Source organism: Anolis sagrei, chromosome 7, assembly GCF_037176765.1.
Source record: "Anolis sagrei isolate rAnoSag1 chromosome 7, rAnoSag1.mat, whole genome shotgun sequence".
NCBI classification, from domain to species: domain Eukaryota; kingdom Metazoa; phylum Chordata; class Lepidosauria; order Squamata; family Dactyloidae; genus Anolis; species Anolis sagrei.
This window is the reverse complement of record NC_090027.1, coordinates 16,831,838-16,852,611: the sequence shown is the minus strand read 5'-3', so window position 1 is coordinate 16,852,611 and position 20,774 is coordinate 16,831,838. Positions and strand designations below refer to the sequence as shown.

At 41.6% G+C, this 20,774-nt stretch overlaps 1 protein-coding gene across 2 annotated transcripts in view; it reads left to right on the top strand.

The window, feature by feature from the left end:
• The window catches only part of PKNOX2 (PBX/knotted 1 homeobox 2), a 475,342-nt gene that overhangs the window by 220,861 nt on the left and 233,707 nt on the right, over positions 1-20,774 (top strand). For both annotated transcript variants that reach the window (XM_060786950.2, XM_060786949.2), the window contains one exon: positions 15,004-15,211. The gene's annotated coding sequence lies outside the window, so the exon portion shown is untranslated. The remainder of the gene's footprint in view (positions 1-15,003; positions 15,212-20,774) is intronic.

Sequence of the window (20,774 nt, the reverse complement as noted above, 5' to 3'; positions counted from 1 at the left end):
AACATTTTTGCTTATCCAACATTCTGCCGGCCCATTTATGTTGGATAAGCAAGACTCTATTGTACTAAAAATTGTAATGATGATAATTCTGAACCGCACTTGAGAAAAGAGCCAGTTTCATACCAGGGTATCTTTGGAAAATATTAACTAAACAGAGTCCAGTGGAATGCTATGAATGTTGGTATAGCAGATTCTTAAGGATGAGCATTTGGAAGGGAATGAAAATATAGATCATATATTTAGTCATGGCGATTATCTTCCACAAAAGATCTTAGCTGAAGCTCCTCTTGCAATGCTGTGACAAATGCTGCCAGTTGCAGTCAGACACCATGTAAAGAGGTTAATATCAAGGAGCAGAAGGAAAGTTGTATACATCTGGATTATTGCTCCCACATTGCTGTGTAAGGAAGTTATGATATTAATGTTTTCTTCTTGAATAAGTAGGTTAAACAACGATTAATGTTGAAAACAGTCAGTCAACATGTCTGGCGCGATATTAAAAATGTACTGGGCACAATGGCTCTTGTCCAGAGCTTGGAAATGTTACTCCTATAATCTCACGGTCAACATGGCCAGTGCATAGCCGGCAACATTTCAAAAATGAAACTGGGATTTGCGTAGCACAAAACAAAACACCAAACTGCCATTGAGAAGGCAAAAGCAATTTGCTTTTGCTTCAGACTTATGCTAGACTCAATCCCCTCCCCTTCTTTCCCCCCTACCTTTTCAGTTTGAACTCAGACCCCTTCTATACAGCCATATAAAATCCAGATTATCTACTTTGAACTGGATTATATGTCAGTGTAGACCAGGGGTCCTCAAACTTTTTAAACAGAGGGCCAGGTCACAGTCCCTCAAATCGTTGGAGGGCCGGATTATAATTTGAAAAAAAAAATGAATGAATTCCTAAGAACACTGCGCAGATCTTATTTGTAGTGCAAAAAAAAAACACTTAAAAACAATACAATAAGGAAAATGAAGAACAATTTTAACAAATATACTCTTAGTATTTCAATAGGAAGTGTGGGCCTGCTTTTGGCTGATGAGATAGGATTGTTGTTGTTGTTGTTGTTGTTGTGCGCTTTCAAGTCTTTCAGACTTAGGTTAACCCTGAGCGAGGGCCAGGTAAATGACCTTGGAGGGCCAGATTCGGCCCTCAGGCCTTAGTTTGAGGACCCCTGGTGTAGACATAGGGCCCTTCCAGTCAGGCCCTATATCTCAGGATCTGATCCCAGAATATCTGCTTTTAATTGGATTATATGAGTCTCCACTGCCAGATAATCTGAAATAAGAAAATAATCTGGGATCAGTTCCTGGGATATAGGGGCAGTGTGGAAGTAAATCGCATAATGTAAATCACATAATGTGGATTATCTGCTTTGATAATCTGGATTATATGGCAGTTGAGGGGGCCTCGGTTTTCAGCCACTGAAATAAATTGAAGACAATGGGAGGAGAGAGAAACTGGGACATTTAACAAAACAGCTGAAGAAGTGGGAAGACAGAGGGCTAATTGTCCCTGCCAAACTTGGGCATTTTGAATATATTTCAGTGAAAAATGTGGAATTCAGATTTATGCTGTCTCCAGTCCCTACAGAGTCTTTGCTCTTGACCCTGATGCAGGTCAGACATCAGTTTACTTACTTACTTACTTACTTACTTACTTAGGCAATCCCTTGTTGTCCAAGTAGGATAGTCTTCCAAGATCGGTATACTGGCGGTGGGTACGTAGGTGACTGTGGAGCCCTATTCATGTTCTTCCACATTGAGGGCATTGGTGGAAGGAGGAAGGCGGTCCTGGTCAGGGTTGGCTTGGTGCGTCCTCCTTTTGGCACATTTCTCTCTTTCGGCCTCCATTTGTGCCTCTTCAAATTCTGCAGCACGACATCAGCAGCAAGTATTCATAGACAATCAGTGAGACTCACAGTTTGGCAGAGAACCCATCATCCCCACCCAGGAATCTCTTATCTTCCATTCTCCATCCCCTTGCTGTTTTTCTTCACTCTTAAATCATTAAGGGAACAGAGCTTGGAAACAGACTACATCCCACAGAATCCCTCAACCTGCATGTCCATTTGGTGAGGTTCTTTGGATTGTAGACTGAAAAATAATGTTTCCAAGTTCAAGTCTTCCAGTAGAAAAAAGAACATGATGGAAAGTAAGGGAATTTTCTTTTATACCCTGAACACACACAGGTAAACCAATCCTTCTATTGATTCCTTCAGTAGCTGAGTGACTGGCAGTAGGGGAATGCTTGGTTTACCTTTGTGGCTGCAGGCAAAGCTTCCAACCTATTAGTCACAACGTGCAACATTGTTGTGGCTGAGATGTGGTTTCTATTTTTCCCAGCTAGTGTAGTTGGTTCCTTTGACAAAATAGTTACTTCTCATATTTCTTTCACATGGGAGAAGGAAAGCATTCAAAGTGGTATCTTTCATCATCCCAGCCATAATCAAGTGGTACAGTTTGTTTTCCCCACCTCAGTCTGCCCCATGGGTAGATCCAACTTTTTCTCCGTTGCAGGAAAATGGGAGGATAAGAGAGCTGACATCTTTGCAAACAAAGTGGCTCAATGCAATGAAAGAACTGAACATACTACATGGTGTTCAGGGATGACAGCTTGCTCCTGACAAGGCTATTAAGAGTCAGTTTTAGCAGTTAAGAGTGTTAGTCTGAGACTTGGCAGATCCAACTTTTTGTCTTCCAATGAGCCATGAAACTCACCGAGCCAGGCCTCCTCTGTTCTTCCATCTGTCCTTTTCTGCCTGACCCACCTCATAGGGTATTCTGTCACTCCTTCTCACCTGTCACCAAGGAGGCTGTCCAGACCTTGAATCGGTGTTTGGCTGCTGTATCGGACTGGATGAGGGCTAACAAATTGAAATTGAATCCAGACAAGACAGAGGTCCTATTGGTCAGTCGTAAGGCCGAACAGGGAATAGGGTTACAGCCTGTGTTAGACGGGGTTACACTCCCCCTGAAGACGCAGGTTCGCAGCTTGGGAGTGATCCTGGACTCATCGCTGAGCCTGGAACCCCAGGTCTCAGCGGTGGCCGGGAGAGCTTTTGCACAATTAAAACTTGTGCACCAGTTGCGCCCGTTCCTTGGGAAGTCTGATCTGGCCACAGTGGTCCACGCTCTTGTTACATCCCGAATAGACTACTGCAACGCGCTCTACGTGGGGTTGCCCTTGAAGACGGTTCGGAAACTTCAACTGGTCCAGCGAGCGGCAGCTAGGCTGCTCACTGGGGCGACATACAGAGAGCACACCACCCCTCTGCTGTGTCAGCTCCACTGGCTGCCGGTTCAGTTCCGAGCCCAATTCAAGGTGCTGGTCTTGACCTATAAAACCCTGTACGGTTCCGGTCCAGCGTATCTGTCCGAACGTATCTCCCTCTACGTCCCACCACGGAATTTAAGATCATCTGAGGGGGCCCTGCTCTCGACTCCACCGCTTTCTCAAGCAAGGCTGGTGGGGACGAGGAGCAGGGCCTTCTCAGTGGTGGCCCCCCACCTGTGGAACTCACTCCCAGTGGATATCAGGGCATCGACATCACTCCTGTCCTTTAGGAGAAAGACAAAGACGTGGTTGTGGGACCAGGCCTTCGGGCAGTCTGCTAACTAGATAGGACAACCAGGCAATTAGGACCGGCAGGACTGATATATGTGGACTGATAAATGTGGAAGAAAACTCTGAACCATGAGATAGCGAACACTGACTGGCAAGAAGGAAGAAGTGGTTGTATCGGTTTGTATGAAATTTTACTGGTTTTATTGGTTTTAACGGTTTTAGATGCAATGTATTGTTGTTGTTGTTGTTTGCTAATTTGTTATTTTGTTTTATTGCTTATTATTGTGTATTATGTATGCTATGGGCATCGAATTGTGCCTTGGATGTGTAAGCCGCCCTGAGTCCCCTTCGGGGTGAGAAGGGCGGGGTAAAAGTAAACCAAATAAATAAATAAATAGGGTAGGTCTGAGGATAATATGAGAGGGACCTTACATGTATTGGAGAAAAGGTGGAGATTGATAGAAGGAAGGAAGGAAACCTCCTTGTACATCTATCTCCCATAAAGTTCCTTTTACTTTACAGCTGGAGAAAAAAAACAGTAGTTATGATATCCACAAGGTTAAGGCACAGGTAGCCCAGATTGTGAAATATATGAGGGTTGAATTTATTTTATTTATTTAAATATCCCGATCTTCTCAACCTCCGTAGAGGGACTCAGAATGAAAAGAAATGCCTCCAACTTCATAACTCCTCAACATTTGGCAGTACTGGTATGCGGCAGGTACTGGCTTGTTCAGAAGACTCTCCTCTACAGTTCCATTTTGGCGGGAAGCCTTAGCATTGAAAGGTTGTGTTGTTAAAGTGCAAAGTATGGAACCCTGCACAGACGGTCGGTCAATGCGACTTAAGCAATGTGCAGTCATTGAATTCTTGACAGCAGAAGGTGTCTCCCCAAAGGAGATTCATCAGAGAATGCAAGCTGTTTATAGTGATTGTGTTGATGTGAGTACTGTGCATTGGGCGAGTAAGTTTAAAGGTGTTGAGGTGGGAACATCTGACTTGTGTGACAAACAAAGAGTTGGACGTCCTGTGACAGCAACCACTGAGTTTCACAAGCAAAAGGTTGACAGATTGAATCAGGACAATCGTCGTATCACTCAGAGAGAAATTTCAAGCATAATCAGCATTTCACAAGAATGTCTGGGTCACATTATTGCTTTGCTTGGCTATTGGAAGATCTGTGCACGATGGGTTGCAGAAACAGAGTGTCGACTTCTTCCATGACAGCTTCAGAAAACTTGTTCATTGTTGGAAGAAATTTATCCAATTGTCTGGTGATTATGTGGAAAAGTGAATAGTGGTAGTTAAAGAGCACATTCTAAGGATTATTTCTGCGTTTGATTTATTAAATTATTCCCATCCAAACCCCAAGTAACAAAGGTGGAGACATTACTTTTCATTCAGCCCTCATATTTCCTACTTGCCTGTGTGAAAATTGCTGTTTCCACAGACAAGGCAAGTAATACTTGCCATTGAATTACTTATCTGTCTACAACAATGGTTCCCAACCTTTTTTTAGCCAGATACCACTTGACCGGGAACCACTTTGACCAGGGACCACTCTCCAACTTTAGTATCAAAGCATTATGAATCGGTTTTTGGTCAACTTTAGATTCTGTTTGGTTATTTGGGGTGCTGATTCAGAAAGTTGCATTGGATAAACCACATCAGCTCTGCTTTCTGATACGGAACAGTAGTCGGCAACTGCGCACCCACAAAAAACCATATTTAATAATCTAGAGCTGATGTGGTAGTAGTAATCTTTCGTGGGTAGTCAGCCTTTCCACTCCCAACATCCCCATTGCCTCAGCACTATAAGAGGGTTTCACGAGAGCAGTTGCTGTCATTGCCATGATGTAGCAATGGTGAGACCATGGACCATATTTTTGTTCTTGCAGACCACTGGTGGTCCATGGACCACAGGTTGGGAACCACTGGTCTGCAAGATCAATTTTCCATCTTGAGATCTTATGCTAACTGCGGAAAATATTAGAAACATTCAAGCTGTGCATTAAGCGTTCATAGACACAAGCATTGTGATTACGTGGAAGATATGGTGAAGCTAGAAATCAGTTTTATGCATTTTCGGGATATGTCTGAACACTCACCAGAGACTCAAACCAGTACTGTATCTCCTTAACTAGTGTCATCATGAGATCATCACTTTTGGCTTAGACCAAAGTTCAAAGAGGGCAAGGCTTTTTCTTTTTCAGCTGTTTGCCTTCAGCGTTTTCCAACTTTTGACTATTTTTGGACATGAATTAGTATGGTTTGTTTTGCATGACATAGCACAATGCTGATGACTGCTGATCTGAGAGCTAGAAAATGGGAGAGGCAACTGTGATGTGGAAGACATCATGGTGTAAAGGAAGTGGAGTATGGAAGAGAGGTGAGAAGAAAAAGGGAAAGCGAAGGGGTATTGAAAAGGAGAAAAACAAGGGGTAAGATGATGAAGAACAAATACAAGAAAACCAAAACAATGAGTGGAGGCAGGAAGAAATACAGTTGGCTTTCATGGCACTGGAACAATAAATCAACATATTTTTGTTTGAACTTTTAAAGGTTTTCCAAGTTACTGGACATACTTAGAAGGTAAGATTCTGCCTCTTTGGTAATTCATTTAAAGTTCAGACTAAAATCTCAAGTTGATTCATTGTTCCATGAGCATAGAAGTCCCTAGATGCTTGGGCAGAGATATTAACATTTGTAGGCTTGTTTAGAAGAATGAGGCATAACTCATTTGAAATGTTAAATTGCTTGCAATTGATTTCTTTTAACAATAATTCAGTCATGACTGAATTTCATTAGGATTGTAACTTATTGAGAGTTAGGACTTATCACACTAACCCACCATTCCGCTTCAGTCACATTATCATAGATAATGGATGGATACTAGGTTGGCACCCTAGATATCACATTTCTCTTCAATTGCGCAGTTGCGCTGATTCGCCATTCCATGGTTCTGCAATCATACTTCCACATAGAATCATAGAATCATAGAGTTGGAAGAGACCTCAAGGGCCATCCAGTCCAACCCCCTACCAAGAAGCAGGAAAATTGTATTCAAAGCACCCCCAACAGATGGCCATCCAGCTTCTGTTTAAAAGCTTCCAGAAACGAAGCCTCCACCACACTCCGGGGCAGAGAGTTCCACTGCTGAACGGCTCTCACAGTCAGGAAGTTCTTCCTCATGTTCAGATAGAATCTTCTTTCTTGTAGTCATAACCACGCCTTCCTGCACTACTGCCATTCCTTTATTTTGATCATTTCATATTTTAGTGCAATTCTGTAGTTTCAGCATTAAAAACAAAAAAATGGCAAAGATATGTACAAAATAGTCAGGCCCATACTATCTGTAGGAACGCATCTGTTTACAAACTGGCTCAAGCACTGCGATCTGCGGAGGAGGCCCTGCCCTCGGTCCACCCCTGTCTGAAGTATGGATGGTGGGAACGAGAGAGGGGGCCTTCTCTGTGATAGCTCCCCACCTAACTCCTTCCCAAAAGAACTAAAATCTGCCCCCTCTCTCCTTGCCTTGAAAACATTGCTAAAAACACATTTATGCACTTTGGTGTACGGAGAGGAGGAAGACTAATACGTCTTGACGTATATCATTGTCTAGATATATTAAATCTTATCTAGATACTGCAATTGATCTTAACTAGTAAGTTATTGGAAACCATCTTTCCTCTTAATCAGTTTGAGTTGTTTTAAGTGTCTTATTCTGTTTAAATTTATATTATGTGAGTATGTCTGCTAGGGTTATCAAGTTTTATTTTTTGGTTAATTTTTATTTGGTCTTAAGTGTACAGTTAGGCTGATTTATATTATTTGATGTGTCTTGTTTTGATGTAATCTGTTAATATGCTTCTTTGTTGGCACTGAATGTTTGCCATATGTGTTGGAAACTGCCCTGAGTCCCTTCGGGGAGAGAGGGCAGTCTACAAATAAAGTTGTTATTATTGTTGTTGTTATTATTATTATTATTATTATTATTATTATTTATAAGGAAAACAGCCAGCTTGGAAATAGCAAGAGGCAGAGGAGCAGAATCCTCCCCTTGATGTGTCATGTTGCTATCAGGATCCTGGCAGAGAACTAAAAGAAACCCATTGTATTAAGGGAGGTGTTGAGAATGTAGTGGGATTGGGAGATGTTGATGCATTTTCCTCCCAATAACAGATAGGGATGGGAGAATCTTGGACCAGAAGGTAAACCAGTAGCAGAATCTACATAGTGTCATGTGATAGGGACTATCAAATGGAGAAAAGGAAGCTGAGTATGCAAGAGAGGTAAAAATAAACCAAAAAGGAGGGGAATATAATACCTTGCCTGCTTCATATAATCAAGTCCATAATATCATTCCTTTTTCAGTATGGCACATCTTATTTAGTTTATTGTATAATTACAGGGTGAAAATTGTCACTTTATTGTACATACGTTTTGACCCATAGACAAATGGCAGTCTAATTGTCTTTCCTAATGCCGCAACCCCTTAACACAGTTCCTCATGTTGTGATGATCCCCAACCATAACATTATTTCCGTTGCTACTTCATAACTGTAATTTTGCTACTATTATGAATCATAATGTAAATATCTGATATGCAGGATGTATTTTCATTCACTGGACCAAATTTGGCACAGATACCAAATACGCTCAAATTTGATTACTGGTGGAATTGGGGAGGAGGATTGATTTTTGTCATTTGGGAGTTGTAGTTGGTGGGATTTACAATCAAAGGTCATTCTGAACCCCATCAACACTGGAATTGAACCAAACTTGGCACACACAACTCCCATGACCAACAGAAAATACTGGAAGAGTTTGGTGGGCATTGAACTTGAGTTTTGGAGTTGTAGTTACGTACATTCAGAGATCACTGTGGACTCACATAATGATGGATCCGGACCAAATTTGGCACAAATACTCAATATGTCCAAATGTGAACACTGATGGAATTTGGGGAAAATAGACCTTGACATTTGGGAGTTGTAGTTCCTGGGATTTATAGTTCACCTGCAACCAAAAAGCATTCTGAACCCCATCAACGATAGAATTGGACCAAACTTTCCACACAGAACCCTCCACGATCAACAGAAAATACTGTGTTTTCTGATGGTCTTTGGTGACCCCTCTGACACCCCCTTTTTGACCTCCCCCCCTCCAGGGGTCCTGACTCCCAGGTTGAGAAAGCTGCTCCAATTGCTTAACAACGAGAAGTATGAGATTGAAATGAGACCTTTGTACTGTAACTCCTTACTTCATAAAAACAACTTTCCAAAATCTTGATCCGTAGGTAGTTGAAGGAATCATTGTTGATAATGAGGGTATTGAAGAACTGGAGGTCTCCAATCCTCCCATCTTTTGCTTTGTTTCCCAAACTGTTAGCAAAGGAATCCCAAACAACCTTGTTCCTACTAAAGAGAAATCCGTTCCACACATAAAGAATTCCTGGAATACGGTCTTTGAAAAAGATGCTGGATTTTGGTATCCTTTAGCCATATGAGCTATAAAACTTGTATATTTATTGCATTCTCTGAAATTGTGCCCAGAGATAAGTAGTACTCTATTCTAATGTGCCATTCTAATAATATAATATAATATAATTATAATATATTGTATATACATATAATATTTATAATATTATAATGTAACTAGCTGTCCCCTGCCACGCGTTGCTGTGGCCCAGTCTGTTGGTCTGGAAAATAAAGTAATGAGAAAGTGTTGGTTACTAATATATGTAATTTCTTTATGCTTGTGGGTAAACAGTATTTCTTGCTGTTTCTTTCTCAGTGTTGATGTGGAGAGTGTCTAGTTTGCCCACTCTGGAACATGCAACATATCATTGTCCTTCTTCAGGGGTCCCTTTCAAAGCTATGATACTATATCTCTCTGTGTGTGAATCATATCTATCTATATCTATGGCCGGATGGCTCTTCATCAGGAGGGCTTTGATTATGTTTTCTTGCCCTGGTGAAGGGAGTTGGACTGGATGCCCTTGAGTATTTTCCATTGGTCATGGGGGTTCTGTGTGGGAAGTTTGGCCCCATTCTGTCGTTGGTGGGGTTCAGAACACTCTTTGATTATAGGTGAATAATAAATCCCAATAACTACAACTCCCAAATGTCAAGGTCTATTTCTTCCAAACTCCATCTATGTTCATATTTGGGCATATGGAATATTTGTGCCATGTTTGGTCCAGATCCATCATTGTTTGAGTCTACAGTATTCTCTGGATGTAGGTGAACTACAACTCCCAAACTCAAGGTCAATGCCCACCAAACCCTTCCAGTATTTTCTGTTGGCCATGGGAGTTCTGTGTGCCAAGTTTGGTTCAATTCCATCATTGATGGAGTTCAGAATGCTCTTTGATTGTAGGTGAACTATACATCCCAGCAACTACAACTCCCAAATGACAAAATCATAATTTTTGAGTGATGGTCACTCCTTGTGTTGTGAGACATTTTGTTGCCAAATTTGGTGTGATTTCGTTTATTGGTTGTTTTGTTTTTAAGCCACTCATTACGACATGCGCATTTATATATATATAGATGTAATGCAATATAATAATAATAATAATAATAATAATAATAATATGATATTATAATTATATATTTATATTACATGTAATATTGCTAATAATATAACGACATAGTGGTACGGTGCAATATAGCAATGTTTAATGCTGATATTGTACTATGCTAATAATATAGTATATTGTATGTAATATATACCTTGTAAGCCGCTCTGAGTCCCCTTCGGGGTGAGAAGGGCAGCATATAAATGTCGTAAATAAATAAATAAATAAATAGTAGCCGAACCAAATGTTATCCTGATCCCAATGGTTGCAGCATGATTTTTTTATGATCTCTCTAATGAAACGGGTCAGTCCATAATGTAGTAATAGTGATCCCCTCTGTTAATCAAATGTATTTGTGCACATACATGCTCACGCCATAAATTGGGAAGGCGATGCACAGTTTGGTCATTGGCTTGGCCATATCAAACAGACACTAAGGAGGATAGGCTTTGCCCTCATTGATATGTTGTCGGTATTCAATGTGTCACCAAATGCCACAAAATTAAGAATTTCCCTTCCCTTGTGCAGTATTTTGTTCCTGACTGAATTGAACAATGCTGTTGCTATAGAAACAGCCTTTCCGGAAAAGGTCACTTGCAAGAAACTGTGTTTTAGGTGCAACTCAAGGAGATTATGAGGGATTAGCTAATTTATATATATATTTCTTTAAAGGAAATATTACGAGCGAATAATATCCAACTGAGCTGGAAGGTTCGCTCCGTAAATTAAAAACTCTGCGATAAAAGCTTTATTTTTGTCCTTTTCGCAGGGAAAAAAAATATATCTGGGAATGCAGCAGAGTGATATCTGAAATAATGATTGTGTGCGTGTGCGTGCGTGTTTTAACTTGGTTTTAATTAAACCTCAGTCAGGGCTGAGAAATGTGGTGCGAGGAGATAATTGCCATATTCCCAATGCAGTTTTTAAACTCTGGCTTTTGTAGGGATCTCCTGACAGGCTTGAACCTTTTTCCTGCAATGGCTCTGGCGTGAACTTGTGCCGTGTTTTTTCCTGCGTCCTTTGGGAGAGAAGGCCAAGGGAAGGATGGGAGAATGGGGCAGAGAGGGTCTGGGCAGGCGCAGTCGAGTGCGGAGGGCTGTGAAGCTTCATCGTTCCAAGGTTTTCACTCAGACATTTTAAACAGTGAAGACTAGGATAGACTACTGCAACGCACTCTACGTGGGGTTGCCTTTGAAGACTGCTTGGAAGCTTGAAATAGTCCAACAAGAGGCAGCCAGGTTAATAACTGGGGCGGCATACAGGGAGCATACAACGCCCATGTTACGCCAGCTCCACTGGCTGCCAGTTTGCTACTCGGCACAATTCAAAGTGCTGGCTCTGGCCTATAAAGCCTTAAACGGCCCCAGCCCAAATTACCTGTCCAAACACATCTCTCCCTATGAACCATCACGGAGATTCAGATCCCCTGGGGAGGCCCTGTTTGCCATCCCGCCAGTCACAGGCACGATTGGTGGGGACAAGAGAAGGGGCCTTCTCGGTGATGGCCCCCCAGCTATGGAACTCCCTTCGTGGTGAGGTCAGGTCGGGCCCCTCTCTCCTGTCCTTTAGAAGGATGGTAAACGAGGGCTGGGCGGTTTCGTTTGTTAATTTCGTAATTCGTTATTATTTCGTTTTTTTTTTTTTATATAACGATGCGATATTGAACCATTCAGGAGCAACTAAAAATCGAAACGATTTTTTCAATTCATTTCGTAATTGTTTCGTAATTGTTTCGTAATCGTTTTGTTATTACTTCTGTATGTCTGGTGCAAGTTTTATAGTTGTTGTTTGTTTTCTTAGTGATAAAAAAATAAATTATCACACCAACAGTCAACAACAGAGGGAGAGGGAAGCTTCAGAAGTTCCCCCTGTCCCATTTGGAGGTTTTTTAGCATATTGCGCAGTCGCGTCTGCCATTAACGAATCGATTCATAATTGTTTCGAAATCATTTTCGTAATTGTTTCGTAATTTCCAAAATTTCGTAAATTTCGAACTTTTTTAAAGAAAAATTTCGGAATTCTTTTAAAAAGCGAAACGCAAAAACTCCCTAAAAACTAATTGAGTTTAGAAACAAATTTTTCTGTGGTTACCCAGCCCTAGTAAAAACGTGGCTGTGGGACCAAGCTTTCGGGACAGGGTAATAAAGCAGCAATAGGAAAGATTACCAGGCCAATTAGATTTGACGCGTATGACTAGGACAGTTTTAAATGGTGTATTTTAATATTTTGATAAATGTTTTTAATGTTTCTGTATGTATATAAGAATTTGTGTCCCGGCATTGAATGTCTGCCGTATACATGCTTTGCTCTGCCCTGAGTCCCCTTTGGGGTGAGAAGGGTGGAATATAAATGTTTTAAATAAATAAATAATAAATAAGACCTTGCCATATATACTCATGTGTGACTTCACTTTATGTATAAGTCAACACGATTTGAGGTCAAAATTAGGATTTTGCTTTGACCCGTGGATAGGTTGAGGGTGAGACTATAAAACGGTATGGAGGTGGTATCTAACTCCCATTAGATTAAATCAGATTGATAAAAAAAATACTCAAATCAGTGTTGGAGAGGAAATAGGGACGTACCTTCATATGTGGTGGTTATGTAAAATTATACAAAAAAATTTGGGAAAGCGTATCCAAAGAAATAAGAGCAATTTTTTTTTTGGTCATGTCAGGAGCGATCTGGTGTGAGAGAATTGGCCGTCTGCAAGGACGTTGCCCAGGGAACGCCCGGATGATTTGATGTTTTTGTCATCCTTGTGGGAGGCTTCTCTCATGTCCCCGCATGATGAGCTGGAGCTGATAGAGGGAGCTCATCCGCCTCTCCCCGGATTTGAACCTGCGAAACGGACAGCTCTCCGCACCGGGGCCGGCTCCCCCCCCCCGGGGGGGGGGGCTTGCAATATTAAAATTAAAAGGTGGAATATGGAAACAGATTTCTGGAAAATATGGGGGAAATTATTGAGTATATTTTTAATGAGGGAATGGCCAGCAACAGAAACGACGACATTTTGCAATTGTGAAGCAACATGAGTTGGTTGGTCCTGGTGAAGGGGGCAAAAACTAAGGGGAAGGGGAAGAGGGGGAAATGGTATAATACCAATTATAAAGAAATAAAACATGTATAAATAGATAAAAGGTGTGTGGTAGAGATATACGTAGTATAAGTTGTAATGGAACTTATAAAAAAAGATAAGATATATGCTTAAAGATGTTTTTAATTTTTTTACTGTTCGATTGTATATAATATGACATATTCTTCTGTCTAAGATGTTGTAAAAAGAGGGAAGAATGTATTTTATTTATAAATTTATCAAACAAAATCTATAAGTATACATTATAGATTTTGTTTGATAAATTTATAAATAAAACTTTTAAAAAGAGGGTGAGACTTAGGAGCATATAACAAACAAATATGGTCTTGAGTTGTTGTGAGTTTGGCCATGTTGCAGAAGCATTCCCTCCTGATGTTTTGCCTGCATCTATGGCAGGCATTCTCAAAGGTTGTGAGGTCAGTTGGAAACTAGGAAAATCGGGTTTATATATCCACAAGCATGTGGACAATTTCAACAGAAAGGAAGAAACCATAAAATGAACAAAATCTGGCTACCGGTATTAATTATTAATAATAATAATAATATAATAATAACTTTATTTTTAAACCCCGTCTCCATCTCCCTTAAGGGACTAAAGGCGGTTTACAAAGGGACAAACCTAAGAATTACAAGTTAAAACAAGCACCATAAAATACAATCAACAATAACAAATCAATAAAAAAAAAACCACAATCAGGCAACATCATAAAAACAATATCATGGCTGAACAAAAATTGAGCAAAAATCATAACAGTAAATAAATAACACTTAAAAAAACATGGGAATTCCAGACAAGAAAACATCAGGACCAGCTAATCACCTCCCAACAAAGAATTCCCCAGGCAGTAAAAAGCCAGACCTTGAAACTGCTAGGCCATTAAATACTAATCAAGGTGGCCAATGGAAACATTAATACCTACCTCAAACAGACAAGAGTTCTTTCTCCCACTCTGGACATTCCACAGATATATGAACCCCATTTTCCTAGTTTCCAACAGACCTCACAACCTCTGAGGATGCCTCCCAAGGATGAAGGCGAAACATCAGGAGAAAATGCTTCTGGAACATGGCCATACAGCTCGGAAAACTCACAACAACCCAGTGATTCCGGTCATGAAGGCCTTCGATAATATATTAACTATGTCCCTGTCTTTTTAAAACTGCCATATTTAATCACAGAACACTGGCCAACACACATTTTGGTGCCTGTTTCTGGGTATATTTGAGCCTCCAGTGGCTCAATGGCTTAAACCCTTTTAGTGGCAGGACTGCTGACCCACTGGTTGGTGGTTTGAATCCATGGAGCGGGGTGCGCTCCCATCCCAGCTCTAGCTTCTCATGCGAGGACATGGGAGAAGCCTCCTACAGGATGGCAAAACATCAAACATCCAGGCATCCCCTGGGCAACGTCCTTGCAGACAGCCAATTCTCTCACACCAGAAGCAACTTGCAGTTTCTCAAGTCACTCCTGACACAAAAAATCCCTGCTGATTCCAACAATGCCACCAGTTTTCCCCACAGAACATATGTCATATACCAGTCTTCATCTGCTTGTCCATAGAAAACCATGATAACCATACCTAAGAAACTAGAGCTGATGGGATCTTATCAATGCAATTTTCTGAATCAGTGCCCCAAATAATATCCAAGAACAGGCTTAAAAACCAAGACTCCAAGAAATGTTGTTATTGCTAGGCAGCCTCCTGAACTCCTTGCTTTATATCACATAATTTTGACCTTAATGTTTTCCAGATCAGTTCTCCCATGGTAAAGAGTGACTCGAACTCCAATCCTGTCCACCACGTTGTTTCCAGTCCAAATCGAGCCATCCAATTTTTCGGACTTGACAAGCTGCACATCAGCTTTGCATCCTATCCACTGGGCTACACACTGAGTTCAAGGGATTGCCATTACTACCTCTTGCCAGCTGAAGAACAATCCGTTTAAAAGTACGCTTCAGGTAAGAATCTTCGGCTGAATCGTTATTAATGTGCACAAGAGTGAAAAGTAATAGTACCATCAACCAATTTTATAGAACTAATAATTTAGAAAGATCCTGCTCCTCCTATTTGCACCTGAGCTAGCAACTTAACCATTTTATGACCCCAATTAATAATACTCCCAATTAAGCACCAGGAGATCCATACATAAAAAGACTGATGTGAATCCCGCTTTCTTTTTTTCAGACTGGGTTAATGCCTGTTCAGTTTTATGGCTATGCAGCCTCGGTTTAAGTGTGGGTCTGTGCTTGTTGTTTGCTCTTATATGAGCTTTCCTATAGGCAAAAACCTGTTAATAAACCGTACATGGATTATAGCATAGGTATTACATTATTTTTCCGCATAATCACCATTCAGTCCAATACATTTTGTCATCCGTGTGATGTGTTTTTTGATGCCTGTGTCATAGAAGTCTCCCGCCACTTTTTTCAGCCAGTTCGTCACTTTTATTTTCACCTTGTCGTCGTTGAAAAAGTGTTTTCCACCCAGGTGTTTTTTCAATTTAGTGAACAGATTATAGTCACTGGGTGCGAGATCGTGGCTGTGAGAAGGGTGAACACATGAAGTCAACAACTCTAGTGTTGCATGAGCGGACACGCATTGTCATGAAGGAGACAAACTCCCGCTGCCAGCATCCCAGAACGTTTGTTTTGGATGGCTCTGAAGTTTCCTCGTGGTCTCATGATATCTTGCTGTGCCGTCACACCCAAATGCCTTATGATGTGCTACTCTCTTTGCCTGGGCGGACCGCTGGGGTCTTTCCTTTGAGGCTCAAACCTTCTGAGTAACTGAGTCCACTTCAGGTTTAAAACAGCAAACAGGGTATTTATTAACAAAGTGACAAACTGGCTGAAATTTATTAACAAAGTCCTTGTAGACTTGGCTCAGCTTATTAATGTTACAGTCAATGAGTACAGATATTGAGGCAGCTTTCCTCCAAAAGGTATAATGAATTGTGGAATTCTTCTACCTTAATCTTGAGCCCCTATGGTAAGAAAAAGCAGGTTTTTCTCCTATCTATGACTCAAAATCAGGAGCGGAGCGCAGGGAGCATACAACCCCCCTGTTGCGCCAACTCCACTGGCTACCGATCTGCTGAATTCAAAGTGCTGGCGTTGGCCTTTAAAGCCCTAAACGGTTCCGGCCCAAGCTACCTATCTGACCGCATCTCTGCCTATGAACCCACCAGGACTTTGAGATCTTCCGGGGAGACCCTGCTCTCGATCCCGCCTGCTTCTCAAGCTCGGCTGGCAGAGACGAGAGATAGGGCCTTCTCGGTGGTGGCTCCTCGGCTGTGGAATGCCCTTCCTACGGACATTAGACTAGCACCATCTCTAATGGTATTCCGCAAAAAAGTGAAGACCTGGCTGTTTGAGCAGGCGTTCGAATAATTAGTGCAATGATTGGTTAATGAACACTGGAATGGAACAATGGATGACGAATCTGGAACATGTTTTTGATGACGAGACGACAGTGAATGGGTATTGTAGTAACTGTTTATTAATTGTGGAATGTGTTAGGTTGTTAAATGTTTCTATACTGTAGCTCTGAATTTTTGCTGTTCGTATTTGTTGTGAGTCGCCTTCGGGCTGAGAACAGCGGTATATAAGTAAGGTAAATAAATAAATAAATTTGGAGGCAAATGCCCAATACTATCTATCTAAATACTCAATAGCTCTTCTATTAACCTATCTATAATTTCTCTATAGCATAATAAACTCTATCTGTATTCAATTGTTCCCTATAGCTCAATAACTCAATGAATCCATCCATCGATCTATCTATCTATCTATCTATCTATCTATCTATCTATCTATCTATCTATCTATCGGTCTCAATTACTCAATATATTTGTTTTATTTTAATTTATTTTAGTACTTGCAATGATTTCTCGGAGCTTCCTAAACAGGCCTCTAGCACATCCAATTGCTTCTTTAGAACAGAATGGGGCAGGGAAGGCTCCAAAATGGACCTGGTAAAAGGGGCGGGCTCAAAAGTTACTCTCTGGGCCAATCATTGCAGAGAGCCTGCAAACTGGCCTTCCTGTCTCTAGCTGCTAACCTTTTAGGCCTTGCAAAGGCTGCAGCAGCCTGGGAGAAACACAAGGAGAAGAGACTGTTTCCAGCAACTGAAAGGTAATGCAAAACCCATATTCCTGGGAGATGGAACACTTGCAAAATAATAATAATAATAATAATTAATAATAATAATAATGGGAGTGGGTTTCCAACCAATTGTGTGTAGCCTGTTGTTGACCTTTGCAACCCGAAAGACAGTTGCATCTGTCAAGTTGGAAAATAAGGTACCACCTTAAAGTGTGGGATGGCTAAATTAACTGATTTATGAGGCCATAAAGAAGACTCCAGCAAAGCATGCCAGCGGGGAAGCATGTGGGGAATGCGGAAGTGCTTCATCAGCGTCACAGATGGATGATGAAAGCGACAGCTCCCCTGGCAGCCAGAAAAAGTTAAATAGCCTCTGTGTATGTCTGTATATGTTTGTATGTCAAAAATTGGCATTGAATGTTTGCCATCTATGTGTACACTGTAATCCGCCCTGAGTCCCCTGCGGGGTGAGAAGGGCAGAATATAAAAGCTGTAAATAAATAAATAAATAAAAAACTCCTCTGGGACTTCCAGATTCAGACAGACAGAGTTTTAGAGCATAATACTCCTGACCTCACGATTGTGTCAGAGTGTGGATCATTGTTGTGGCAATCCCAGGCGACAGCAGAATTGAAGAGAAACAACTGGAAAAGCTGACACAGTATGAGGATTTAAAGATCGAACTGCAAAGTCTCCGGCACAAGGCAGTCAAGGTGGTCCCAGTGGTGATTGGCACATTGTGTGCAGTGCCTAAAAACCTTGGCCTGCACTTAAACACAATCGGCGCTGACAAGATTACCAGCTGCCAGCTGCAGAAGGCCACCTTATTGGGATCTGCACACATTATTCACCGATACATCACACAGTCCTAGACACTTGGAAGTGTCCGACGTGTGATCCAATACAACTGCCAGCAGTGTCTGCTGTGGACTCACCTTGTTGTGTTTCAAATAATAATAATAATAATAAACTTTATTTATATACCGCCCTATCTCCCCTAGGGGACTCCGAGCGGTTTCCACATATGCAAAATAATACAAAAACATACAATATAAAACAAAAACATAGGCATAAACTGTTGACACAACATATACATTAAAATCAATTTAAAACCAGTTCCGCTCTCTTCTTCATGCAAGGTAAGCTGCCAGGGGCAAAGATTTCAATAAGGGGCCTGGACTATTTGGAATGGGCTGGGCCAAGGCTAGTGGAAGGAGAAGGGAAAATAGGGCTGGCTGAATGCTACAGTAGTAATAATAATAATAATAATAATACTTTATTTATACCCCGCTATCATCTCCCAAGGGACTCAGTGCGGCTTACATGAGGCCCACAATACATCAATAATAAAAGCAATAACAACAAATAATACAAAACAATAAAATAAAACTCATAACAAAAATAAGCAATAAACATTAACAGTAACACAGCGACATTTAAAACCTATGGCTGGGCCAAATGTAATAATTAAAATTAAAGATAATGCTGGTACAAGGATCGGTCTCACAATGGCCCTACTAGGGGTCCAGGGACAATTAAAGGACTATAAAAAAGGTCTGGAACAGAAGAAAAGGTGCCCTCATAGAATCATAGAATCAAAGAGTTGGAAGAGACCTCATGGGCCATCCAGTCCAACCCCCTGCCAAGAAGCAGGAATATTGCATTCAAATCACCCCTGACAGATGGCCATACAGCCTCTGTTCAAAAGCTTCTAAAGAAGAAGCCTCCACCACACTCCAGGGCAGTGAGTTCCACTGCTGAACGGCTCTCACAGTCAGGAAGTTCTTCCTCGTGTTCAGATGGAATCTCCTCTCTTGTAGTTTGAAGCCATTGTTCCGCGTCCTAGTCTCCAAGGAAGCAGAAAACAAGCTTGCTCCCTCCTCCCTGTGGCTTCCTCTCACATATTTATACATGGTTATCATATCTCCTCTCAGCCTTCTCTTCTTCAGACTAAACATGCCCAGCTCCTTAAGCCGCTCCTCATAGGGCTTGTTCTCCAGACCCTTGATCATTTTAGTCGCCCTCCTCTGGACACCTTCCAGCTTGTCAATATCTCTCTTGAATTGTGGTGCCCAGAATTGGACACAATATTCCAGGTGTGGTCTAACCAAAGCAGAATAGAGGGGTAGCATTACTTCCCTAGATCTAGACACTATGCTCCTGTTGATGCAGGCCAAAATCTCATTGGCTTTTTTTGCCACCACATCACATTGTTGGCTCATGTTTAACTTATTGTCCACGAGGACTCCAAGATCTTTTTCACACGTACTGCTCTCAAGCCAGGCCTCCCTCATTCTGTATCTTTGCATTTTGTTTTTCCTGCCAAAGTGGAGTATCTTGCATTTGTCACTGTTGAACTTCATTTTGTTAGTTTTGGCCCATCTCTCTGATCTTTCAAGATCATTTTGAATCCTGCTCCTGTCCTCTGGAGTATTGGCTATCCCTCAGATGATAGGGAACTGGGGAATGGTTGTGAAACATTGATTGTGTCACCTCTTTCCAAAAAATCCTCTTTTCTGTCCTAAACAATGACCGCCACGATTTTTCTCGCAATGGATCACAGCAGTGTTCATGCCCTTAGCATTTAGGTAGTGTATTACAGCAGGAAATGGAATGAGGATCCTCATCTCTAATCTTCACCACAATGTCAGTCGATGAGCTACTGACGACTGACACTGCTCGTTTGCTTCCGCTGGCGTCCCGCTACATAGCAATGATACCAACTTCCCTTTCAAAATTTCCCTGCAAGAGCTACATGCTTTGCAACCTTCCTTTCTGGATAATCCTCATATATAGATGCATTCCTTTTCTTTGTAACATTGCTAATTGCTCTGAACAACTTGTGACCCTCCAAATAATTGTTGAACTTCAACTACACCATCTCTGAGCATTAACTTTACTTGTCAGCAGAGAATTGATGGGAGTAGTGGTCCAAGAAAACTGTAGAATTCAACAGTTGTAAGTTGTGTTCACTCCTGTTGGGATCTGCAAAACACGCATAATGATGGGACAGTCGTAAGGCCGAACAGGGCATAGGGTTACAGCCTGTGCTGGATGGGGTTACACTCCCCCTGAAGATGCAGGTTCGCAGCTTGGGAGTGATCCTGGAATCCTGGAATCCCAGGTCTCGGCGGTGGCCGGGAGAGCTTTTGCACAATTAAAACTTGTGCATCAGTTGCGCCCGTACCTTGGGAAGTCGGATCTGGCCATGGTGGTCCATGCTCTTGTTACATCCCGATTAGATTACTGCAACGCACTCTACATGGGGTTGCCTTTGAAGACTGTTCGGAAACTCCAACTAGTCCAGAGGGAGGCAGCCAGACTGCTCACCGGAGCGTCATACCCTCTGTCGTGTCAGCTCCACTGGCTGCCGATCCAGTTCCGAGCACAATTCAAAGTGCTGGTTTTGACCTACAAA